The sequence below is a fragment of the Schistocerca gregaria genome, chromosome 7 (assembly GCF_023897955.1).
Source record: "Schistocerca gregaria isolate iqSchGreg1 chromosome 7, iqSchGreg1.2, whole genome shotgun sequence".
In the NCBI taxonomy this organism is placed as follows: Eukaryota; Metazoa; Arthropoda; class Insecta; order Orthoptera; family Acrididae; genus Schistocerca; species Schistocerca gregaria.
In genome coordinates this window covers 481002019-481029411 of record NC_064926.1, presented here as the reverse complement: position 1 = coordinate 481029411, position 27393 = coordinate 481002019, and the positions used below count along the sequence as shown (strand labels likewise).

Sequence of the window (27393 nt, the reverse complement as noted above, 5' to 3'; positions counted from 1 at the left end):
CACCACACACAGCTCATTCCCCTCACCCAAAAGAGAGCTGTTGCAGTAATGGACAGGGCAAAGTCAACTGATAGCTGCAGATTTCTCTTACAAGTGTCACTAATTCTACCTCTTGGTCCTCTCTGCATATTATAAATATGTAAGTTTGTAAAAAAGTATTATTGCAAAATTCAGAAAAAATGTGAATGTCTGATCATGGTACAAGACAGAAATGAAATACCATGTTAAAATCCACGACTTAAACAAGGCATTCAACTTTACAACAGTCTTCCATCAGAAATAAAAAACAGTAAGTCTTTGACTTTGTTTAATAAGAATCTGATCTGAAAACCTTCTTGCTTGATCACTGCTTGTATACAGTATTTCAATTTTTGGTCCATATGTGTTAAAAGAAACATGAAATAGATTGGAGAAATGATTTTTGTGAGTAAAATAAACCCTAACATAAAATATGTGAAAAGAGCTTCGTGTTTATACCATCTGCAGTTTCACATATTGTGTGCTCTGCTTGAGTAATATCCTTGTAACAAGTTGTCAGCCAGATACCAGTACTTGTTTTGCATATGCATGAAAGGGACACAAAACTAAAATAAAATTGTAGTAAAAGGTAAGTATGTAAAATTGTTTCATTAATTTTCATCACATCATCTCATCAGACCATCATATCATACTATAAATTGTCCAATGTCAAATGTGTGGTTTGTGCATCATCATGTGCATGCCGTATACAAGAATAAATCGGAGGACAAATAAATAAAGTACAGCTTCATGCTAACCATTTATATGTGGGAAGTCTCTTTTTTTTTAAATACAGAATTGGAATGATTATTCCTTTTACACATTACAAAAGTAAAAAGGAATTGTCAAGAAATGTGTTCAGTTTGTTTTTAAATTTACCTTTCCTGTCTGTCAGACATTTTATATCATGGGGTAAGTGATCAAAAATTTTGGTGGCAGCATTGTGCACACCTCTTTGTGCTAAAGACAACCTTAACATGAAATAATGACTGTCATTTTTTCTCATAGTATTATAATTATGTACATTGTTGTTCCTTTTGAGCAGTAGCTGTGTAACCCAGAGACTTTCCTGTGATGTATAACAGGTGTGCAATACTGTTCCATACAAGGAAAGGGCTTAGTATTTTATCCATCTTCAGCTGCTGTAGTTCTATATATTGAAAGAATCAACAACCAGTTGCATAAACTGGTTGCTGATTTTCAGCACATCACAAATTAGTACAGTACACTTAATTTCAATTTCTGCTATAGTAATCATGGGCCTAGTGGAATATGTAGAATATGTAGAAGAGCAAAAATAAAAAAAAAATAAAGAAAGAAATATGCTGGGCAGAAGTAGTAGTGAACTGTAAATATCTCAGAATGGAAAGGACTGCTTGAACAGAACTAAATTAATGACCAAACTTGCAATGCAGATTTCACACTGAAATGCAATAAAGAAACATTAGTCCAACACAGTAAAGTCCTACTGTGACTGAGCTGTAAAAATGTACACTTCTGATGGATACCCAATAAGGAACAAAGCTGACATCACAGTCAAAAACAATGAAATGCTAACAACCTTTGTTATATGGTCTACTATCTCCTTTTTATGCAATAAATAAACTATGTACAATTTGCTTTAAGTTAGTTTTATTTGTGGTGACATCAGTGTTTGTACATATTAAATGTTACAAAGAAACTGGACACAACTGCTTGGGATAGTGTTACACTGCATTTGACATCTATTCTTAAATGACTTCTCATATTCACTGAATGTCTTTTCCAATTCACGTGTGCTCAGCAAAGAGTAGTACTTGGCTGGTAGCTAGTCAGCAACAGCATAGCTAATATGGAGCCTATAGAAAATGAAGGAGAACAATAAATCAGAGATTTAGATTAGTTAGATTTAGCCATATATACCATATATTTACAATACTTCTGAGGACTGTGTATTAGCAATTATGTCTGTACTGAAGGCAAACAGTAAACACATTATTACTGTCAGATGACGGCTAAGCTTTCTGGATAACGCCACACTATGTCTTGGAATGTACTTGCATGGGACTCTACATTCATATCCATATTTGACCCACAAAAAATTGTTGTCATATGATACTGCACTGTCTAAAATATGGAATACAACATGTGGCATGCCACTAGGAGATTGCTTTGTGTACCCAAGTCCATGTGGTCTTAGGTCTCGAGCAGAGTGGTTCGGACTGCATGTTTTGTGCATTTGGCACACTATATTCATGTTGTATGGAAGCAGGCTCGCAGAGTGAACATACTTGTATCATGATGTGACATTACATGTGGTCAATTAATTGACAGATTACAGCCTGGTAACAGTCAAGGGCTGGTGAACCAAGAGTCAACTGTTGCCCTAAGCACCATTTCATAGCTGTGAGGAAGATTGCAGGAGGGAGGAAGTACGTGTAGCATTATGGCAGAGCTTATGTACATTGTACAGTCCATTGCCAGGATTTCAATCTTGCTTTAAGATGTCCTGCCTGCCCTGCAGCAGCCTCAGAGTCACACGCAGCTATCAGACAATGTATTGTCGGCTTGAAGTTTCTCCGTACACTTAGTGACCTATCACATGCAGTCCCCTAAAAAAAAGATACTGTGTGTCTCTTGAATCTGGTGCTTTGTCCAATGTGACTGGACCCAAATAAAGTGGGCTACTATCCTATAGACAGATGGGACACAGTTTAACTTTAAGAATAATCCTGTTTTTGGGGTTCCATACCCCGATCAGTAAAAAACAGAACCCTTATAGGATCACTTTGTTGTCCATCTGCCTGTCTGTTAAGACCCCTTTTTCTCAGGAACAGGCAGAGATACCACATAAAAATTTGTCATATACTGAAGGCTATGATCCACTGACGGTATAAAAAAATTAAGCCCAAGGTCAATATAGTACAAAGATACGGGAATTTAAGGCACATATTTTGACACTTGTAAACTCACTCATCAAAATCTACAGGTGAACTACCTATACACATAATTAATTATTTTATATATAAAAAAACAAAGATGCTGTTAACTTACCAAATGAGAAAGTGATGGTAATTTGATAGATACAATGAAAAATACACACACAAATTTCAAGGTTTTGCAACCCAAGGTTGCTTCACCAGGAAAGAGGGAAGGAGAGGAAAGACGAAAGGATTTGGGTTTTAAGGGAGAGGGTAAGGAGTCATTCCAATCCCGGGAGCGGAAAGACTTACCTTAGGGGGGAAAAAAGGATAGGTATATACTCGCGCGCGCGCGCGCGCGCCCCCCCCCCCCCCCCCCCCACACACACACACACACACACACACACACACACACACACACACACACACACACCCATCTGCACATATACAGACACAGGTAACAAATGTAAATGCAAAGAGGTTGGGCAGAGATGTCAGTCAAGGCAGAAGTACAGAGGCAAAGATGATGTTGAATGACAGGTGAGGTGCAAGGGGCGACAACTTGAAATTAGCAGAGGTTGAGGCCTGGGGGTAAGTTCCCATCTCCGGAGTTCTGATAGGTTGGTGTCAGTGGGAAATTTCCAGATAACCCGGATGGTGTAACACTGTGCCAAGATGTGCTGGCCTTGCACCAAGGCATGGTTAGCCACAGGGGGATCCTCATTACCAACAAACACTGCCTGCCTGTGTCCGTTAATGTGAATGGACAGTTTGTTGTTGGACATTCCCACATAGAAGGCTTCACAGTGTAGGATGTCAGTTAGTAAATCATGTGGGTGCTTTCACATGTGGCTCTGCCTTTGATCATGTACACCTTCCGGGTTACAGGACTGGAGTAGGTGGTGGTGGTGGGAGGGTGCATGGGACAGGTTTTACACGGGGGCAGTTACGAGGGTAGGAGCCAGAGGATAGGGAAGGTGGTTTGGGGATTTCATAGGGAATGACAAGCAACAAACTGTCCATTCGCATGAATGGACACAAGCAGACAGTGTTTGTTGGTAATAAGGATCACCCTGTGGCTAAACATGCCTCGGTGCAAGGCCAGCACATCTTGGCACAGTGTTACACCGTCCAGGTTATCTGGATACTTCCCACTGACACCAACCTATCAGAACTTCGGAGATGGGAACTTACCCTTCAATATATTCATCTTTGCCTCTGTACTTCCGCCTCGACTGACATCTCTGCGCAACCCTATTTGCATTTATATATGTCTGCCTGTGTCTGTATATGTGCGGATGGATATGTGCGTGTGTGCGAGTGTATACCTGTCCTTTTCCCCCCCTAAGGTAAGTCTTTCCGCTCCCAGGATTGGAATGACTCCTTACCCTGTCCCCCGTAAAACCCACATCCTTTTGTCTTTCCCTCTCCTTCCCTCTTTCCTGATGAAGACCTTGGGTTGCGAAAACTTGAAATTTGTGTGTGTATCTGTGTGTTTTTCATTGTGTCTATCAACATACCATCGCTTTCTTGTTGGGTAAGTTAAGAGCATCTTTGTTTTTATAGATATTTTCCCATGTGGAATGTTTCCGTCTATTATATACAAATCATTAATTAATTATTTTGGAATAAAGGAGATGATTCACTGAAAGTCAGAAGGGCTGCATCGTTGTCAGGTACACGAACAAATTGTACAGAGCTTTACCAGCTTCCGAAATGAAATTCCTTTCTCATGCTGTAGAGGAAACACACACACACACACAATCTGGAACCACAACACCCCAATTCAGTAGTTAACCTTTCCTCCAAACCCCTCTCCCAATCCGAAACCTCTGTCCTATCCAAAGGCCTCACCTTCAGCCCCACTCCCAGGTTCAACCAAACTGCCCTTGTCAAATATTTACTGTCCTACACTCGTAGTCTCTGCTGGAAATATCACTTTGCCACGAAGAAAAATAATCATGATCCCACTCCTAATGATCCAACTCCCCAGGACACTATCCAAATTGAACCCTGCCTGCAACAGTTCCGTCCTCCATCACAGCGGGACCCACCTCCTCTTCCTCAAAATCACCCTCTCCAAACCTTCCAGGAATTTCTCACTTCCAGCCTTGCCTCTCAATCTTTCTTGAAAAACCTAATCCTACTCCCAACATCACCACAGCCGAAGCCCAGGCTATCCGTGATCTGAAAGCTGACCGATCCATCATCATTCTTCCGGCTGACAAGGGTTCCACGACCGTGTACTATATCGTCGGGAGTATGTGGCTGAGGGACTGCGTCAGCTTTCAGACAACTCTACATACAAAATTTGCCAAGGTAATCCCATTCCTGATGTCCAGGCGGAGCTTCAAGGAATCCTCAGAACCTTAGGCCCCCTACAAAACCTTTCACCTGACTCCATCAAACTCCTCACCCCACCGACAACTCGCACTCCTACCTTCTACCTACTTCCTAAAATTAACAAACTCAAACATCCTGGCCGCCCCATTGTAGCTGGTTACCAAGCCCCCACAGAACGTATCTCTGCCTACGTAGATCAACACCTTCAACCCATTACATGCAGTCTCCCATCCTTCATCAAAGACACCAACCACTTTCTCGAACGCCTGGAATCCGTACCCAGTCTGTTACCCCCGGAAACCATCCTTGTAACCATTGATGCCACTTCCCTATACACGAATATACCGCACGTCCAGGGCCTCGCTGCAATGGAGAACTTCCTTTCACGCCGATCACCTGCCACCCTACCTAAAACCTCTTTCCTCGTCACCTTAGCCAGCTTCATCCTGACCCACAACTTCTTCACTTTTGAAGGCCAGACATACCAACAATTAAAGGGAACAGCCATGGGTACCAGGATGGCCCCCTCGTATGCCAACCTATTTATGGGTCGCTTAGAGGAAGCCTTCTTGGTTACCCAAGCCTGCCAACCCAAAGTTTGGTACAGATTTATTGATGACATCTTCATGATCTGGACTCACAGTGAAGAACAACTCCAGAATTTCCTCTCCAACCTCAACTCCTTTGGTTCCATCAGATTCACCTGGTCCTACTCCAAATCCCATGCCACTTTCCTACACGTTGACCTCCATCTGTCCAATGGCTAGCTTCACACATCCGTCCACATCAAACCCACCAACAAGCAACAGTACCTCCATTATGACAGCTGCCACCCATTCCATATCAAACGGTCCCTTCCCTACAGCCTAGGCCTTCGTGGCAAACGAATCTGCTCCAGTCCTGAATCCCTCGACCATTACACCAACAACCTGAAAACAGCTTTCGCATCCCGCAACTACCCTCCCAACCTGGTACAGAAGCAGATAACCAGAGCCACTTCCTCATCCCCTCAAACCCAGAACCTCTCACAGAAGAACCCCAAAAGTGCCCCACTTGTGACAGAATACTTCCCGGGACTGGATCAGACCTTGAATGTGGCTCTCCAGCAGGGATACGACTTCCTAAAATCCTGCCCCGAAATGAGATCCATCCTTCATGAAATCCTCCCCACTCCACCAAGAGTGTCTTTCCGCCGTCCACCTAACCTTCGTAACCTCTTGGTTCATCCCTATGAAGTCCCCAAACCACCTTCCCTACCCTCTGGCTCCTACCCTTGCAACCGCCCCTGGTGTAAAACCTGTCCTATGCACCCTCCCACCACCACCTACTCCAGTCCCGTAACCCGGAAGATGTACACGATCAAAGGGAGAGCCACGTGTGAGAGCACCCACGTGATTTACCAACTGACCTGCCTGCACTGTGACGCTTTCTATGTGGGAATGACCAGCAACAAACTGTCCATTCGCATGAATGGACACAGGCAGACAGTGTTTGTTGGTAATGAGGATCACCCTGTGGCTAACATGCCTTGATGCACGGCCAGCACATCTTGGCACAGTGTTACACCGTCCGAGTTATCTGGATACTTCCCACCAACACCAACCTATCCTAACTCCGGAGATGGGAACTCGCCCTTCAGTATATCTTCTCTTCTCGATATCCGCCAGGCCTCAACGTCCGCTAATTTCAAGTTGCCGCCGCTCATACCTCACCTGTCTTTCAACAACTTCTTTGCCTCTGTACTTCCGCCTCGACTGACATCTCTGCCCTTACTCTTTGCCTTTAAATATGTCTGCTTGTGTCTGTGTATGTGCAGATTGATATGTGTGTGTGTGTGTGTGCGCGAGTGTACACCTGTCCTTTTTTTTCCCCCTAAGGGAAGTCTTTCCGCTCCCGGGATTGGAATGACTCCTTACCCTCTCCCTTAAAACCCACATCCTTTCGTCTTTCCCTCTCCTTCCTGAAGAAGCAACCATCGGTTGTGAAAGCTAGTAATTCTGTGTGTGTGTTTGTGTGTTTTGTTCATTGTGCCTGTCTGCCGGCGCTTTCCCGCTTGGTAAGTCTTGTAATCTTTGTTTTTATAAAACACACACACAGAATATTTTTATTTTGCTCAGTTTCACTGCCAGCTCTTTCCTGGCACACGATGAGTGTAGTGGTATGAGTTGGTTGTGGAGGAGGTATGGAGACAGACGGAAGGCAGGTCTTCCAAAAGGGTATGATCCTAGTGGCAGGTGATTGGAGGTGGGAGTGGCATAGGGATGGACTAGGACGTTGTGGAGGTTGGGTAGGTGAACAACACTGTGGGGAGGGGGAGGGATGAAAGTATATTTGGTAGGATGTCCCTCGTTTCAGGGCATGATGATAGATAATCAAAGCTGAGGAAGGATGTGGTTCAGTCGTTCCAGTCCCAGGTGGTGTTGGGTGACAAGGGGGCACTTCTTTGTTGTTGGTTCTTGGGATGGGTGTGTGTGTGTGTGTGTGTGTGTGTGTGTGTGTGTGTGTGTGTTGCCTGTCTGCAAAGGCCTTCAGCATACTGGACAAGGGAGTTCTCATCACTGCAGATGTGTCTGCCATGTGTGGCATGATTTTTTGTTGTGGAAGGGGTGGCAGCTGTCAAAGTGCAGCTACTGTTGGTGATTGGTGGGTTTGCTGCGGACTGAGGTGTGGATGGAGCCATCTGAGAGGAGATCAAGACCTAGGAAGGTGGCACTATGGATGGACAAGGACCAGGTGAAGTGGGTGGGAGAGATGGTGTTGATATTGAGGAGGAATAGGGATAAGGTGTCCGGTCTTGGATCCAGATTATAAGGAAGCTGAAAGTGGCGGGTAAACGTTTGCAGGAGGTTACAGGGAGTGTTGAATAATGTTGATTGTTGAAAGGAGGGAAAGGAATTGTATTGGAGCAGGGGGTTGTATTTTGGCCGATATATCTGATCATGTGTATATATCATTGTGCATGTGAAATAAATTCGATCATGCCTGATTTATCGTCACTGTGTCACTGCTGCTATGCAATCCCCGCTACCTAAACCTCATCACCCAAAATGAAATCCTGACACTCCAACACCTAGAGGTACATTCCAACTACCACCTCCACTAGTTATCCAACCTGCTGAAATCCTTCTCCCACCTTGGGGCACTATTATCCAACCCCAATGCTACCCCAGTATTCCTCCTCCTCAACTACTCGTACTGCCCAGACCCTGCCTAGCTGACGTTTTCAACCAATCACATCCTCCAAAACCCATATCCATACCAGCACTCCACGAAATCCAGAACCGAAACAATCCCAAAACAATGTTGTTAATCTTTCCACCTAAATCCTCAGCCCCACAGAAGTGTCAGTGCTATCCAAAGGCCTCACATTTAGCCCTGCTCCCAGATTTAACAAAGTTACACTTGTGAAAGACCTATTCTCCTTCTCCCACTCCCTACAGTGGAATCACTTCTTTGCCACCAATCCCTCCAACTAAAGCCAGTCCATTCCTAACATCAAACTCTGCCTGTCCCAATTTGTACCACCCTCCCCACACTCCTGCCTAACCATCCCCTGGTCATCTTCCACGAATTCCTAACTTCCAACCTAGCCTCACCATCCTTCCCCAAGCTCCCTCCCTAAGAACAGCAAAATTTATTTAAGCAGAAGAAAGGACTTCTGCCCTACACAACCTAAAAACGGATCCTGACCTGATCAGCCTTCCAGCAGACAAAGGTTCCACCACTGTTGTGATGAACCAGAGGGCTTCAACAAGCTGTCTGAAACCTCCACCAACAAGCTCTGCCGAAGTGACCCCACCCAATCCAACATAACATCCAGTCCCTGCTGAAATCCTTATGCCCTTTTCAGAATCTCTCCTCTGAATCCATCTCCCTGCTCACTCCAACAACAGCTTGCACACCCATGTTCTACATGTTCCCAGAGATCCAGAAACCTAACAATCGTGGGCACCACATGGTGGCAGGTTACAGTGCATCCACTGAAAGAATCTTGGCCCTTGTTGATCAACATCAGTAACCAATTGCCCAAAACCTAGCCTTCTGCATTAAAGATACCAACCACTTCTTGCCAACATCCTTCATGCTTATGGACTTGCCACAATTGAACACTACCTCTCCCAACACCCTGCATATTCCAAACCCATCACTTCATTCCTCATACACATAACCAAGTACATCCTAACTACTTTACCTTTGAAGGGAAGGAATATAAACACATTTGTGGCACAGCAATGGACACCCACATGATGCTCTTATATGCCAACCTCTCCATGCGCCACCTAGAGGAAACATTCCTAGCTTCCCAAACCCCTGGTCTGGTTCAGCTTTATTGATGACATCTTTATCATGTGGATCCAAGGGCAGGACACTGTATCCTCATCCTCCACAATCTCAATACCTTCTCTCCCATTCACTTAACCTGGTCCTCCTCCACCCATTGTGCCACCTTCCTAGATCTCAATATCATCCTCTCAAATGACTCCATCCACACTTCAGTCCACATCAAACCCACCAATCACCAACAGTACCTGCACTTTGACAGCTGCCACCCCTCCATACCAAAAAATCCCTCCCATACAGCCTGGCCATCCATGGCAGATACATCTTCGGTGATGATAACTCCCTCGCCCAATATTCTGAAGGCCTCAGAAAGGCCTTTGCAGACAGGCAATACCCACCAGACCTAACACACAAACAGATCTGCCATGCCATATCCCCACACACACCTCATCCACAGATTCATCCCATGAACCCAAAACAAAGAAGTACCCCCCTTGTCACCCAATACCACCTGGGACTGGAACAACTGAACCATGTCCTTCATCAGGGCTTTGATTATCTATGATCATGCCCTGAAATGAGGGACATTGTACCTGAGATCCTTCCTGAAGTTGTGTTCCACTGCCCACCCAACTTCTGCAACATCCAAACTCCCATCCCCAGTCCCCTGCCACAGGGATCACTCCCTTGTGGAAGACCCAGATGCAAGACCTGCCCTATTCATCCACCCAGCACCCATTACTCCAGTCCCATCACAAGCTTATTCTGCACCATCAGAGGTCATGCCACTTGTGAAAGCAACCATGTTACATACTAGCTCTGCTGCAATCACTGCACAGCTTTCTACTTTGCTTTGACAACCAAGCAGCTGTCAACAAGAATGAATGGTCACTGTCAAACCGTTGACAAAAACAAGGTGGACCACCTGGTGGCACAACATGCAGCAGAGCACAACATGCAAGATTTCAATGGCTGTTTCACAGCCCATACCATGAATCCTCCCCACCACCAGCTTTTCAGAGCTGTGCAGACAGGAGCTATTCTTACAGCATATCCTTCACTCCCGGAACCTCCCTAGCATAAACCTAAGGTAAACCACCCAACACTGTGTGCGTGTGTGTGTGTGTGTGTGTGTGTGTGTGTGTGTGTGTGTCCATGTACATACACTCTCACACCGTCCGTTTCCAATACCCTCCGACCATTATGTGTCAGCTAGTTGTGTGCTGCCATCTCATGCCCTAGTCTGTGAAATCGCGTGCCAAGCTGTCTGCCACCTGCCCCCTCTACCTGTACCCCTCCCATGAGCTGTAGATGCTTCTCCCAACCTGCCTTCTGCCTCTTTCCATCCCCCACCTCACCCCACCCCACCCTCCACGCCAGTAGACTCACCGAGCGCCAGGCAGGAGCTGGCAGTCGACTGAGCACAATGTAGTTAGACAGGTGTGTGTGTGTGTGTGTGTGTGTGTGTGTGTGTGTGTGTGTGTGTGTGTGTGTGTGTGTTCTCCTACGGCTTGAGAAAGGAATTTCATTCCGTAAGCTAGCAAAGCTCTGTACCTTCTGTTTGTGTATTTCAATGATGCAGTGCTTCTGCCTTTCGGTGAGTCGTCTCCTTTAATTCCTAAATAATTTGTTATTCTCAGTCAGAACTCTCCATACATTATTACATACATACTTATGTTTAGACTGAGAATCCTACTCTTTTTTTAACCTGTATTTCTTCTTACATGCCCTTGGTGAATGTTTTAACCCGGTGCATATTTTCAAAAGTAAGTGATTTGGTTCCATCAGTGTTCTTGTATTGGGAGCATTACATTAAAAACGCATGTGCCACTGCATATCTTTCCTAGGAGTACATGACAGCTTCAGTCTATAAAGATCACATCCTGCCACAGTGAAGTGTGTGGATTACATTGTCGCTATCTGAAGGCTGATGTTGCCTGGAAACTCAGATGTGTCCTGGATGAAAAGTACCTCCAATAGGTGCAGACTGGTAAGCTTACTTCTTCAGACTTAAACAAACTTAATGCATGTAGTTTACACTAGACTGAACAGTTGCTACTCACCATATAGCGGAGATGCTGAGTCGCAGTTAGGCACAACAAAAGGACTGTCACAACACAAGCTTTCATCCAACAAGGCCTTTGTCACACTCACACAAACACACAAACACACACACACACACACACACACACACACACACACACACACACACAGACACAGACAAATGCAAGCACAACTGTGGTCATGTGTTTGTGAGTTGCATTTGCTTCTTTGTCACTACTAAACCAATCTACTTAATTAAGTTTAGAGTCACTGTCATTGCAAGCAGATGAAACAAATCTTTGGACTTATGGATGCTATCATGTGCCTTTGCTACGGAGGCTTTCAGTTTCATATACTTATAACTAAGACACTCATCCAGTAAATTTTCTTGTAGTAGCTAACTCTGAAATGGACATTGTTTTTGGGATAGACTCTTTCCACACATTAGGATTTTTGGTTCATGAAATCATGCAATCAAAAGGGCATTGCGCTGACTTAAATATTATCTGTGATAAATATGCCAAAATTTTCTCACCTGTACTAGGGAAGACAACTGATTTCAGAGCTCACAACACTTTTAAAGTGGCAGCTGCCCCATCTCTTTTAATTTTTGCCCGATGCCCTTGCCTCTTATGGATGCCCTCAAAGATGACTGGATCGGTTCACAGGTAAAGACATGTTAAATGCCTAGTATCCGTGGTCAATGTGCCACTCCACTGGTAACGGTGCGTAAATGCAATAGCACCTTCACCTTTGTTGCTATTTCAAAGTAACAATCATTGCATAGGCTGAAGTGGAAGCTTGTCCTCTCTTGAGACAAGGTGAACTCCTTGTAAAATTAAGCCATGGAACTCTATTCAGTAAAACTGATCACAAAGAGGCATATTTTCAAGTCCCCTTAGATGCCGCATCACAAATGTACCTAGTGCTAAATACAGCATACAACCTTTACCATTATAAACAGTAACTTTCAGGATCTGTTCATCCCCTTCTTCAGTATTTTATGGATAAATTTTGTCATGGGTTTTGGATGAGGACCACTGCCACATCCTGGTTTCTCATTCTCTGAGACCACAAGAACTTCACTTCCAGTTTGCTGCCCATAGGGGCATGTTCTGGATGAAATGTTTGGTGCAAAAGCGTGCATTCTAGTCAAATATTGACTCTGACATCACAGACCTGCTCTGCCAATCTTTCGCCTATCAGGCCCATCGAGCTGCACCTCCTCAGCTGTTTCCTCCCTGCCCTGACACTGTGGAATAATGGGAGGGTATCCATTTAGAGTTTGCTGATCTATTTTGAGCTCCATGTGGTTGGTCCTATTCACATTTTCCATTTTGCATTTTGCAAGTCCCAGTCACTACTGCTGCTACTATTGAGGCCTTGGAAAAAACTCTTTGCCCCTGAAGGCACCCCACATATGTTGGTTTCTGATGTTGTGATGAGAGGACAGTGTTTATTTCCTATGATTTCAAATGCTTTTGCACCTGTAACAGGATTCAACATTTTCACATGATGGCATTTCACCTAGCATTTAACAGCCACACAGAAAGCTTTATCCACGTCCTTAAAACACAGTTCCACAAGTCAGTTACATCAAACACTGCACCTAATGTTCTCTGTAGCTTTTTAGAAACTTATAGGGACATGAAACTTCCTGGCAGATTAAAACTGTGTGCCCGACCGAGACTCGAACTCGGACATGCCGATCAAGGGCCACTGCTCGGTGGAGCGGCTTCATGGTTGCCCTAACTCAACCTTTGAATATGCTGCACCCATTGCAGGTACACACCATCCCTGAGGCTTCTCATTTCCAGGTAAGCACCAAGTGTGGACACTTCCCAACCTACATCTGAGAGGTGATCTCAGACTTCCAGGAAACTGGGTTGTATACTATGGCCTCCATATACTGTGGTCTTCCGTGGTGTCATCATAACCAACTTTACCTCAACCCTCCTGGTCAGTCGCCACCTACTTTTCTGGACCCTCTGGTCCCCTGGTGATCTAACCATTGCCCATAGAGACTGTCCTGTCTTGGCCTTCCATGGCAAAGCCTATGAACATCAACCCGTCCCAATTCCCCCAATGATCTGCACCAGCTTCATCTTGTAGCCCAGCGGTCACTGCTTTGAGGGTGGAGGGGGTGGAGGAGGACGAGAGAAGGAATGTAGTGGCGCAACCCAACGTTACCAAGGAAACTGAGCAGCTGGTGCTACACTACTACTGAGCACTGTGGTGCACCAATCCTCAAGCACAAATCTGACGGGGTCATCCCAGACTCCAATAAACACTCCTGGAAATGGAAAAAATAACACATTGACACCGGTGTGTCAGACCCACCATACTTGCTCTGGACACTGCGAGAGGGCTGTACAAGCAATGATCACACGCACGGCACAGCGGACACACCAGGAACCGCGGTGTTGGCCGTCGAATTGCGCTAGCTGCGCAGCATTTGTGCACCGCCGCCGTCAGTGTCAGCCAGTTTGCCGTGGCATATGGAGCTCCATCGCAGTCTTTAACACTGGTAGCATGCCGCGACAGCGTGGACGTGAACCGTATGTGCAGCTGACGGACTTTGAGCGAGGGCGTATAGTGGGCATGCGGGAGGCCGGGTAGACGTACCGCCGAATTGCTCAGCACGTGGGGCGTGAGGTCTCCACAGTACATCAATGTTGTCGCCAGTGGTCGGCGGAAGGTGCACGTGCCCGTCGACCTGGGATCGGACCGCAGCGACTCACGGATGCACGCCAAGAACGTAGGATCCTACGCAGTGCAGTACGGGATTGCACCTCCACTTCCCAGCAAATTAGGGACACTGCTCCTGGGGTATCGGCGACGACCATTTGCAAACCGTCTCCATGAAGCTGGGCTACGGTCCCGCACACCGTTAGGCCGTCTTCCGCTCACGCCCCAACATCGTGCAGCCCGCCTCCAGTGGTGTCGCGACAGGTGTGAATGGAGGGACGAATGGAGACGTGTCATCTTCAGCGATGAGAGTCGCTTCTGCCTTCGTGCCAATGATGGTCGTATGCGTGTTTGTCGACGTGCAGGTGAGCGCCACAATCAGGACAGCATACGACCGAGACACACAGGGCCAACACCCGGCATCATGGTGTGGGGAGCGATCTCCTACACTGGCCGTACACCTCTGGTGATCGTCGAGGGGACACTGAATAGTGCACGGTACATCCAAACCGTCATCGAACCCATCGTTCTACCATTCCTAGACCAGCAAGGGAACTTGCTGTTCCAACAGGACAATGCACGTCCGCATGTATCCCGTGCCACCCAACGTGCTCTAGAAGGTGTAAGTCAACTACCCTGGCCAGCAAGATCTCCGGATCTGTCCCCCATTGAGCATGTTTGGGACTGGATGAAGCGTTGTCTCACGCGGTCTGCACGTCCAGCACGAACGCTGATCCAACTGAGGCGCCAGGTGGAAATGGCATGGCAAGCTGTTCCACAGGACTACATCCAGCATCTCTACGATCGTCTCCATGGGAGAATAGCAGCCTGCATTGCTGCGAAAGGTGGATATACACTGTACTAGTGCCGACATTGTGCATGCTCTGTTGCCTGTGTCTATGTGCCTGTGGTTCTGTCAGTGTGATCATGTGATGTATCTGACCCCAGGAATGTGTCAATAAAGTTTCCCCTTCCTGAGACAATGAATTCACGGTGTTCTTATTTCAATTTCCAGGAGTGTAGAAACCAGCCTAGGGCTGGCCAAAACCAGTGATGATAGGTGCAGTGGAGTGCACACTGTGAGTGGTGTCATATTGGCTATGGTGTTATTGTGGCAGACTCTATTTGTAATAGTTGAAACTCTAATCGGCTTGGACTGGACTTTGCTTGGGTATGTTGTAGGTAGTATTTTACAAAACCTCTCATCTCCAGTAACAAAGCAGCATAGAGAATCAGTTGGACTGTTTCTAAAAATGTATTCTGATATGCCAGTGGTGTGAGCTACCTCATTCACCTTTCATCAATGTTCATCCAAAATCACATTTAGCAGCTTCAATATCTTCAGCCATACTAACAGATTTGCAATTTCCTTCAAACAGATCATCTCCAAGAGACGTACAGAACATTTAAATTAAGTGCTCATTTCTTAACTGTCAACTAAGAAGAAGCAAGTTTCTAAAAAGATGTCACAACTTTCTCATTGCCCAAATGATTTATCTATTGTAAAATATGGAATAACCTTTTGGGATTTATGAACTGTTGCCTCTATCCATACCTATCCAGACATAATTACAGAAAAACATTTTTAACTTGTGAATGACACATGAAACAAAGATAATGTCATGTTGCCATCTCATATATTACAACTCTACTCCCAGTCTCCTCAGTACATGGCTACAAAAATTTATAACTAATTAAAAATGAAAAACTTTCACAGTATGGACCTAAGTTTACTGAAGATAAAACAACTTACCATCCTCGTGCAAAAATGTTAATATTCCCTCATGAGATTTTTAAACGATGATGAAGATTTTTTTGAAACACATTTGTAATATATATATATATATATATATATATATATATATATATATATCTGTTTTTAAAAGAATGATTTTAATTTTTCTGAGGCACTGTATGTATCTCTGGTACATAATTTATATTGATGAGTCTCCTGTACTTTAAATCAATGATTCTGTTTCTGATGTTCAAATATCATTATTTGGATCAATGATCATGTTATGTGCTAATGCAGGCTGAAGAGGAATAGGTTCTTACTTTGTACCAATTTCTACGTCATGATACAGCAATCAGCAACTGTAAAATACTTAGCAGCCATGCTGGAAAAAAAATCTTGTTTCTCAGCAAGTGTAACAGTTTGAAATGGGACAACTCTGATATTGTTAGATACTATGCTGGCTGTCATACTATTGATGGATAAAACAGGAGATTTAATTCATTTTATTGAAGTCAGGTGCTTGGGGGCCTCAATCTCTGAAGTTGTGAAGATACCGAGTTGCTTGAGGGCCATGAAGGTGAGTGACTGTGGTAACAAACATCTGCGTGGCAAAAAGATTAGCAACAGGTAACTAAGATTTTAACAGATGTGGATAGGCCACATGCTGCAAATCTCTCTCCAGTTCATTACTGGACATTAACAACAAACTGTGTGAATTTGTACCATCTCTGTGATATGAAGTACAGGAAACATTGGTTCCCCTGAATAGTTCTTTTAACTGTGTAGCCACAGACTATCACTCGCTAGTGGTGCTGTGGTTAGCCCACTGGATTCATATTCAGGAGAATGACAATTCTAATCTCTGTCTGGACATCCAGATTTATGCTTTTTGTGATTTCCCTAAATCATACCAGGCAAATATCTTGGTGGTTCCTTTGAAAAGAGCACAGCTGATTTCCTTTTCCCTTTCATAATCTGAGCTTGTGCACCATCTGTAATGAGCACACTGTCAACAGAAGCTAAACTCTAATCTCCTTGCTTTCCTTCCAATGAATATGATCACCTTCTTCATCACTTGTGATTACAGCTTTTTAGGTGACTGTTGAGTCTGATTCTTAAACCATGAACTTGTCCACAATGGTGGTGCTGTTGGTCACCTCTAGCAGTTATTCAAGATTATTGTTTGCCTGTTGTTACAACAGTTCTATCCTACCTGTACACTTTTCTTCTTTGTGTTTTCAACTGTGTTCTCCATAATACTCTAGACATCTGTGGCCAGTAGATGCCATTCAGAAAAAAAACAGCAGTATTCTCCCAGATTTTGCATTTCCTCAGGTTTTGCATCAGAGCAAATACAGAGAATTTTTGCTGCCTTATCTGTCTTCTTTAACCAGTTCCTAAAAAATCAAAAATGCTTTATTTGCTTTTGGATATACAATCAGAAACAACAAACTACATGGTCTGCCAACAAATTTGATATTTAATAACCATGCCATCAATTTTCCAAAACAAATTTATGCATATATCTTGCCTTTTCAGTCAAAGGTTCCTTCACAGATCAAGATCACTTGCAAAAGACTTTGGATGTCCTCTGGTAGTAGTCTATCATTAGCAGTCACAGATGAGATTACGATGAGTAAGTATTATGATGGCATTAAACACACTTAGTTTGGTTTGAATACCAATGACATTGTTGAAGATTCTTTATTGGCAGCTATGGCACATTTCACACAATAATTAATTTCATTTCAATAGTTGTGTTTGGGGAGATATGATTATTAATCTAAGGAAAGTGCTTCACATCCTATGCCAAGATCTGGTTGTTGACTGTAATGACAGGAAGTATGGGTGCAGAGATGAGTAAAGTTGAGAGTGGAATTAAATCACCATCATTCTAGTATTAAAAGTTGGAAACCTCAGAGGTCCCACAAAAACATTCTAAATAGATTTACTGATGCCTACACAGGCATTTTAAATAGATTTACTGATGCCTACACAGGCATCAGTAAACCTATTTAAAATGTTTTTGTGGGAACTCTGAGTTTTCCAAAGTAATATTTTTATCTGTAAATTGGAGCTCAGTAATAGTTTTGCAGATGCCCTGTTATTACTTTATAGTCTGTGAAGGTTAAATCTACTCTATTTCACCACCAGGCAGAAGTTCCACCTCTAAGAACTGTCCCAAGAAATTCTTGAAAATACATAAAGTAAGCTTAAGATGGAAAACAAATAATAACTGATTATAACAGTTGCTGTGGAAGATGGACATGCAAACAGACACAATTGCATGTCTATTTGTTTCACATAAAAAAGGGTGAATAGGTGCAAGGATAGCACCATTGGATTTGTGAAGCATGAAATGTCATCTGGACTGACTAATACAGCAACACGCTGTTGTGCACTGTTGGCATGTTATGTGTGTGTCAAAAGGCAAATGAGATTCTAGGACTGTCTGGCTAATAGAATAGAATCCAGGCAGGATCACGGTTTTGGCAGTGTACAGGTCGCCAACACAAAGGCAAATGTTTGTGATGATTTAAATATTTATTTTCTCTTAGGTACTGCTGATCAAACACTTTTAAGAAGCAAAGGAAACTGTTAATGATGCTCCATGTTCAAGTTGCTGGTTAACAAACCATCAGTGTAGATAATATCAAAGGAATGCAGCAAATGCTGGCATGAAACTGATGACTGCCTCTAAGATTTGTTTTGGGGTAAATACACTCCTGGAAATTGAAATAAGAACACCGTGAATTCATTGTCCCAGGAAGGGGAAACTTTATTGACACATTCCTGGGGTCAGATACATCACATGATCACACTGACAGAACCACAGGCACATAAACACAGGCAACAGAGCATGCACAATGTCGGCACTAGTACAGTGTATATCCACCTTTCGCAGCAATGCAGGCTGCCATTTCCACCTGGCGCCTCAGTTGGACCAGCGTTCGTGCTGGACGTGCAGACCGCGTGAGACAACGCTTCATCCAGTCCCAAACATGCTCAATGGGGGACAGATCCGGAGATCTTGCTGGCCAGGGTAGTTGACTTACACCTTCTAGAGCACGTTGGGTGGCACGGGATACATGCGGACGTGCATTGTCCTGTTGGAACAGCAAGTTCCCTTGCCGGTCTAGGAATGGTAGAACGATGGGTTCGATGACGGTTTGGATGTACCGTGCACTATTCAGTGTCCCCTCGATGATCACCAGAGGTGTACGGCCAGTGTAGGAGATCACTCCCCACACCATGATGCCGGGTGTTGGCCCTGTGTGCCTCGGTCGTATGCTGTCCTGATTGTGGCGCTCACCTGCACGTCGACAAACACGCATACGACCATCATTGGCACCAAGGCAGAAGCGACTCTCATCACTGAAGATGACACGTCTCCATTCGTCCCTCCATTCACACCTGTCGCGACACCACTGGAGGCTGGCTGCACGATGTTGGGGCGTGAGCGGAAGATGGCCTAACGGTGTGCGGGACCGTAGCCCAGCTTCATGGAGACGGTTGCGAATGGTCGTCGCCGATACCCCAGGAGCAACAGTGTCCCTAATTTGTTGGGAAGTGGCGGTGCGGTCCCCTACGGCACTGCGTAGGATCCTACGGTCTTGGCGTGCATCCGTGTGTCGCTGCAATCCGGTCCCAGGTCGACGGGCACGTGCACCTTCCGCTGACCACTGGCGACAACATCGATGTACTGTGGAGACCTCACGCCCCACATGTTGAGCAATTCGGTGGTACATCCACCCGGCCTCCCGCATGCCCACTATACGCCCTTGCTCAAAGTCCGTCAACTGCACATACGGTTCACGTCCACGCTGTCGCGGCATGCTACCAGTGTTAAAGACTGCGATGGAGCTCCGTATGCCACGGCAAACTGGCTGACACTGACGGTGGTGGTGCACAAACGCTGCGCAGCTAGCGCCATTCGACGGCCAACACCGCGGTTCCTGGTGTGTCCGCTGTGCCGTGCGTGTGATCATTGCTTGTACAGCCCTCTCGCAGTGTCCGGAGCAAGTGTGGTGGGTCTGACACACCGGTGTCAATGTGTTCTTTTTTCCATTTCCAGGAGTGTATAATACTGCCACATGCTGCGGTGCATACTTTGTAGCTTCGTGGTTAGTATTGCTGGGTAGCACAATTATTTGTTATGTAGTGTTTACAACAATGTTATGAAAAGCATACACTGCTACTCCCCATGTAGAGGAGGTGTTGAGTTGCGGACAGGCACAATCAAAAGACTACTAAACATTTAAGCTTTTGGCCAACAAGCTCAAGTACACACGCACAACTCTCTCTCTCTCTCTCTCTCTCTCTCTCTCTCTCTCTCTCTCTCACACACACACACACACACACACAACACAACACAACACAAAGCCAACGTGTGGTTTCTTTATGTTGGAGTCAGTAATAAACATGCTTTCAGTGGTAAGTGATGTACTTTATTTATGAACCTACTGTTGGATTTGGACTTTATTGTGGTTTCAATGTGCTGTTTGGTTGTTTTGAAAGAAGTTGCTATAACATAAGAGCCCCACAAGAAGGCACAGAAAAGTAAGGTTAGCTTACTCCACCAAAATATTAGAGGATTGAGTAATAAGGTAGAAGAGCTTCTTGCCTGCTTGTAAAATGTAGAGGAAAAGATAGTCGTTGCATATGAAGAACTCAAGTTCAAAAGCATTGACACAAGTAGATTTTGTAGTGAATGACACATGGAAGTGCGTGCTTGTGAATTAATGTTGAAAAACGGTTCACTTTTAATTGTAACAGTACATAGATCCCCCATGGGAAATTTTGAATTATTTATGAGGAACTGGGATTCCTTACTGTGCAGTCAATCAAATATCAGCAAGCAGTTAATAGTCTGTGGTGAATTCAATGTAGATTTTCTAAAGGAATCTGATAAGAAAAATGATCATGAAACCTTATATGGATCCTACAATTTGCTCTCAGTAGTTAACTTTTCAACATGGGTGGATAAAGACAGTAGGTCCCTAATTGATAGTGTTTTCTTTGATGAGGCACAAAGCAAGAAAATAATTGTTTACCCAGTAATAAATGCTCTCTCTGGTGATAATGCACAGTTAGTCAGGATAAATGACAGTGCCTTACAGTGTGGATACACCTCAGTGGAAGTCAGTTAGAATCATTAATTACTACAGGGCAAATGTTTTTAAGAGTAGTTTACAAGAAATAACCTGGGATGGAATTTATAAAAGAACCAAATGCCAATATAAAATTTAATTTATTCCATGATAAATTCATATTATTTATTTATTTATTTCTTTAACCTGATCAGATTAGGGCCTTCAGGCCCTCTCTTACATCGGACCAGTGTTCCACACTTGCAGCATTTCACACATCAGAGTTACATCATGACAATAGTTTAAATGAGAATGTTAGCTTACTCTAGTGACAATATGAATAAAGAGTAGTAACTAAGATCTAATTAAGTAAATGCGGCAGTATTTTTACAACAGGTGCAATACATACAGATTATGATAAAAGCAATAATAAAATGTAATGATAAACATGACTAAGACTTAATAAATTAAATGCTGGCAGTATTTTTACAGCAGGTGCTATACATACAGATTATGATAAAAGCAATAATAAGCAATAATAATAACAGTAAAAAAAATCAAATAATAATGACAAACATGAGAAGGATTGGCAATAGTAACGAAGGTTTGTGCAGATGTACATAATATCTTGGTGTGTAAAGTAGATGTTTACTAGTTTAGCATGTTTTGGGGAATGGGAATTTAAGGAAGGGGAAAGAGGGAAGTAATGAGGTGAAGTGCATTCATGTACAGAGGAAGGCATTACTGTTGCTTAAGTAGATATGTCATTAACTGTTTTTTGAAGCTGGACATGTTTTTAAGTTCTCTAACATAACGAGGGAGGTTATTCCAGAGTCGGGTTCCCGCTACTGTAAAGGACTTGGAGAAGGAGACTGAGCGATGCAGTGGAACGGAGAGGATTTTATTATAATGGGAACGTGTGTTTCTGTCATGTTGTTCTGACATGAGCGTTAGGGACGAGGAGAGATATGAGGGACAGTTTGCATTTATAAGGCAGTAGATGAGACAGAGTGTATGGAAATCTCTGCGTTTGTCTTCACGCAGCCAGGACAATTTTGCATATGCTGGTGAAATGTGATCAAAAAGTCGAACGTCACAGATATATCGGACGCAGGCATTCATGACCAGTTCTATATGTCGGGAATTTTCCTGAGAGAGGCCTTGTAGGATAATATCGCTGTAGTCAATGATTGGCAGTATAAGCGTTTGTACTAATTTCTTTTTCAGATCGAAAGGGAAGAGTTTTTTATATTTTTGTAGGACATGAAGGGATGCTGATGCTTTTTTGCACACTGCAGTTACGTGCTCTGTCCAATTTAGATTTTCATCTAACTCTTTGCTGAGGGAGAGAAGGTAATATTTGTTCCATTTAGGATAAGAGGTGGTAAGGATTCCCGATGTTTTGGGCTAATGAGCTTTGAGTGACCAACAAGTACTGCTTGTGTTTTAGATGGGTTTAGTTTTAGACCTATGTCCTGTGCCCATTTTGACAGTGCATCGAGGTCAGTATTGAAATTTTCAATAGCTTTCTTGAGATTGCTTGGTTTCGCACTTAGATACAACTGAAGGTCATCAGCATACATATGGTATTTGCAATAGGTCAGAACCGATGACACATCGTTGACATACAGAGAGAAGAGTATAGGACCTAATACTGAGCCTTGGGGAACGCCTGACACTACCTGCCGCCATTGTGATTTTATATTCCCAGATAGGACGCGTTGCTGACGAGACGTCCTGTATGAGCGAAACCATTGCACTGCACTTGGTGAGAAATTTAGACCGCTAAGTTTGGCCAGTAAGATGTCGAAGTCGACAGTATCAAATGCTTTGCTGAAATCTAAGAAGCAAATGATAGTCGCTTCTTGTCTGTCCATGGCAAGTTTCAAGTCATCTGTCACCTTTATCAGAGCAGATGTTGTGCTTCGATGTTTACGGAAACCTGATTGGTATTCGTCTAGTAGGTTGTTAGTAGTGAGGTAGTTGGTGAGCTGGTCATGAACTATATATTCTAAGGCCTTTGATAGTGCAGGAAGAAGGCAGATGGGGCGGTAGTCAGAGGGTGCTGTAGCTATGTCCTTTTTAGGCAGTGGCTTAATTTGTCCCAGTTTCCAGGCCTCCGGGAAAACACTTGTGATTAATGAATCGTTGAAAATGTCTGTTATAGAGGGCAGTAGTTGGTCAATAATAAGTTTTACCATCTGGATAGTGATACCATCATGTCCAGTAGATGCTGATCTAATCCGCATTATGGCTTTCTTGACAGTACTGCAAGTGACGTGCTGTAGATAGAATTTTTCTTTGCTACAGTCGTTCAACCCCATGAAGTAATCAATGATTCTCTCTCTCTCTCTCTCTCTCTCTCTCTCTTTTTGCGGTACAATTTTGGTTGTAACGTGAAGAATCGGTTTAGTTCTTCAGCTGGGACCATGTGATTTTCTGCAACTTTTATTTTGCCTAAACCGAGACTATGAAGATTTTGCCACAGGATAGCTGGTCTACATCTATTGTCAGCTAATGTACGGGCATGTCTGAGCTTAGCGTTTCTCACCGCTTGACTGACTTTGTTTCGTTTCTGCTTGTATACAGCATGATTTTCAGGTGTAGGGTGTATCTTGTATGCTCGATGTGCAGCATCTCTGAGATTCATGAGCTGTTTTAGTTCATCAGTCAGCCAGGGTGCAGGTTGCCTTTTTACTTTTCTGGCCTTTATTGGAGCATATTTGTCATAGAGTCGAGTAATTTTGTTAGTGAAATACTGGAGTTTGTCGTTTATGTCCATGAGAGGAGTAGAGGTCATCCCCCAAACTATTTCTTGTGCCTCAGTTTCGAGTTCAGACAAATTTATGCGTTTGAGGTCTCGGTATGTAGACAGTTTTTGTTTCTTTCTAGGACATTCTAGTGAATACGTCATGGAAATGATGTCATGGGCAGACATGCCAGGCGCAGATATTTGAGAGGTGCGGATTATTCTGTTCGGAGATTTCGTTGCGAATATATCAATGAAAGTGTGACTGGTAGTCGTGTGATGAGTAGGTGCCAGCTGAAGTAGCGTCATATTTGAGGAAGAAAGCATCCTCTTAAATTTCCCAGTGGAAGGACTATTGCACAGAAAATTAATGCTAGTGTCTCCTGCTATAATTACATGTTCATATGACGATTCGAGACTAGAGAGGGCAGTTTCGAAGCAGGCGAACCCACCTACTTTAGGAGGTTTGTAAAGGACACATATTAAGCACTTTCTGTTAAGCGATTTGATCTCTATGAACATATATTCCACTTGTTTATCTACATTGTTGTCAGATGTGTGTAGTACTGTAGGTGACAAATCAGAGCGTATGTACGCCCCTACTCCGCCCCCTTGTCTGTTGTATCTGTCGTGCCTGAGAAAGATATAGCCATCTAGGTTTACGGAAGTTGTAGGAATACTTGGTTTGAACCAAGTCTCTGACAAAAGTATTACGTGTATATCAGCAGTTTGAAATATATATTTGAACTCGTCAAAGTGAGCAGGCAGAGACTGGACATTTGCATGTGCAATATGCAACTTGGTGCGTTCGGGTGTTGATTGCCCGAGGAGGCTGCCGACCGATGTTTGCGGGTCGTGGTTGGCGGTGACAAGAGGGTCTGGCATGAGGATTGCGCAAGGCGTGTGAAGGAAGGGGGTGAGGGAGTGTCCTCCCAGTTCTGTGCAGTGAAAGCGGTCGGGAAGGGGAGGGGGTAGGTCCCCGGGGAGGCAACGGGGTCTGCGGCCAAGGTCAGCGAGGTCTGCAACGGTTCTGGAAGCAGCCGTGGGCTGGCAGGGGAAGGAATTTCGCCAAACACAACGGCAGTAATCTGCACGTTACGACAGAGTGTGATATTAATTTCACTTATGAGGATTACAACTAAAGTATGATGGTGGGTTGCTAATTAAGCATGGAAGTGAGACTACCTTATGTAATAATTAACAAAATTACATGAGAAAAACAATTAAAGATGAAAATAGTTATGTGGAGAAACGAAAAGTTGATAATACAAAAATAACAAAAATTACATGAGAAAAAGTAATTAGAGATAAAAAATAGTTATGTAGAGAAACGAATAATTTGATAATACATTAGTTAAGCTATAGTTGACAGTGTAAACAGTATAAACATACAGGTTATGGTACTTATAGAAATAACAGAGCAATATTTAAGCTAAAAAAATGAAAAGAAAGAAAAAAAATTAACTTATATTAGACAGATTACAATATGAGACTTTGTGTCTCGCGAGATTTCACTCAGTCTTTCAGTTCGAACATGTTCGTCACCGTTTTCCTCCCTCCTTCCGTCTTGACTACGATCCTGCCATCCTGGGTCCATACATTTTGAAGGCCGAACTGTGTGATCGCAGCGTTCAAAACTTTTAGTCTTTCGCTCGTCTGATCTTCCCTCAGGGTAACCCCACTCTTGGCGAGTTTTCTTTTCTGAGCAAACACTTCAGCTCTTTTCCGGTAAGAGACAAATTTAATTATTATGGGCCTGAGTTTCATGGCACCTGGTACCCTGCGCCCAACACGGTGGCTTCTGTCAAATATCGGCCACATCGATCTGCACGCCAAGTTTCTCACGCACGAGGCTAATGGCCAGGTCGTCGGTGTTTTCGCGATCGTTTTCAGCTACCCCGAACAAGCGCAAGCTGTTCCTTCGCTGATACTGCTCAATTTCATCTGTGGCAGCAGACAGTTTAGCCTCTAGGTCGGCGGCTTTTTTCTCTTGTGCGGCCAGGGACTTTCTAAGAGACTGGATTTCGGTGCTGTTGCGTCCGACAGACTCTTTCAGTTTGTCCATGACCGCGGCCGTCACAGAGTCCGTGATGGACTGCACGATTACGTCTAGCCTGTCTTTGCTGCGCAGCGCCGCACTCACCTGGGACCGGACGAGCTCCCCGATGTCGGGAAGCGGGGCCTCACCTGCCGCCGGAGACCAGGCGCCTGCGCTGCCTGCGCCCCTGTAGCCTCACCTGCTGCCGCTTACTCGTGCTCTTCCCATTTTTCACTCACTTATCACTTATCACTTGTGGTAATCAATGGAGTACAATACACCACGGCAAGTAACACTTGTTTAGTCAGATGCACACATTGTGGACTGCCGCACTTCTCTGTAACACCTTCAATGAGCGGAAAAACTCGCGAGCCGAAGAAACGCGCTTCACTCAGTGGCCGCCAGTATTTGAAAATAGCTTTCCGCATAAGCTAATCAGAAGGAACATTAAACAGCCATGTAAAAAAACAAGTATCACTAAGGGGATTAAAGTATTTTGTAAAAGGAAAAGGGGAATGTATCTTTTGACAAGAACAAGTAGAGACCTTGCAGTAGTTATGCACTACAAAAACTACTCAAAATTAATTACAAAGGTTATTAAAAAAATCAAGAAACATGCACATAATATCAGAAATCAGTACATCTGACAACAGAGTTAAGGCAATATGGAATATAGTGAAGCAAAAGACAAGACAACCAACCACAGAAGAGGATAACATTACTACTGAATTGAATGGAATGGTGGTTGTTGTCGTTGTTGTTGCTGTTGTATTTATTGGTCCTGTTGTCTGCAAAGCAGCTTATGCATAAGACAGTGGACAAGTCAAGTTATAAATACAGAGCTGAAAGTCATTTCTAGGCATAAGTATTTAGGTTACAATAATACACTTATACATAGGTGTTTATATAACACACATCATAAATTTAAATATTCTTCAATGGAGTAAAAGCAGTCATGCTGTAAACATGACTTAAGAGATTTTCCAAGGGTACTGACCTCAGTAATAGCTTTTATGTTTTCAGGAAATTTGTTATAAAGCTTAAATGTTGTGGTTGGCAGGAGAGCCAACACCGTGTTTCTAAAGGAGGCCGAAATGCACGCGTTTTGGCTCACGCAGGTTGGCGTGAGGTCTGGAACATGGCAAGGGAATTAGAATTGAGAAAAATGGATGTAGCTGGTGGAATACTTAACTTTAATCCATTAATGATGAACGTCGCTCTGACGATACATGGTTTACAATATCAATAGTACTGATAATGGCGCATTGCTAGGTTGTAGCAAATAACGTAGCTGAAGGCTATGCTAACTATTGTCTCAGCAAATGAGAGCGTAGAAGTCAGTGAACCATCGCTAGCGAAGTCGGCTGTACAACTGGGGCGAGTGCTATAAAGTGTCTCTAGACCTGCCGTGTGGTGGTGCTCAGTCTGCAATCACTGATAGTGGCGACACGCGGGTCAGACGTATACTACTGGACCGCGGCAGATTTAAAGGCTACCACCTAGCAAGT

The 27393-nt window shown here is 43.9% G+C and overlaps 1 protein-coding gene across 1 annotated transcript in view; it reads right to left on the bottom strand.

Moving 5' to 3' along the window:
- Positions 1 to 1633: 1633 nt before the first annotated feature.
- Positions 1634 to 27393, bottom strand: part of LOC126282443 (uncharacterized) — a 148317-nt gene continuing 122557 nt past the window's right edge. The window contains exons 7-8 of the mRNA XM_049982098.1: positions 17222 to 17405; positions 1634 to 1856 (exon numbers count right to left, since the gene is read on the bottom strand). The gene's annotated coding sequence lies outside the window, so the exon portion shown is untranslated. The remainder of the gene's footprint in view (positions 1857 to 17221; positions 17406 to 27393) is intronic.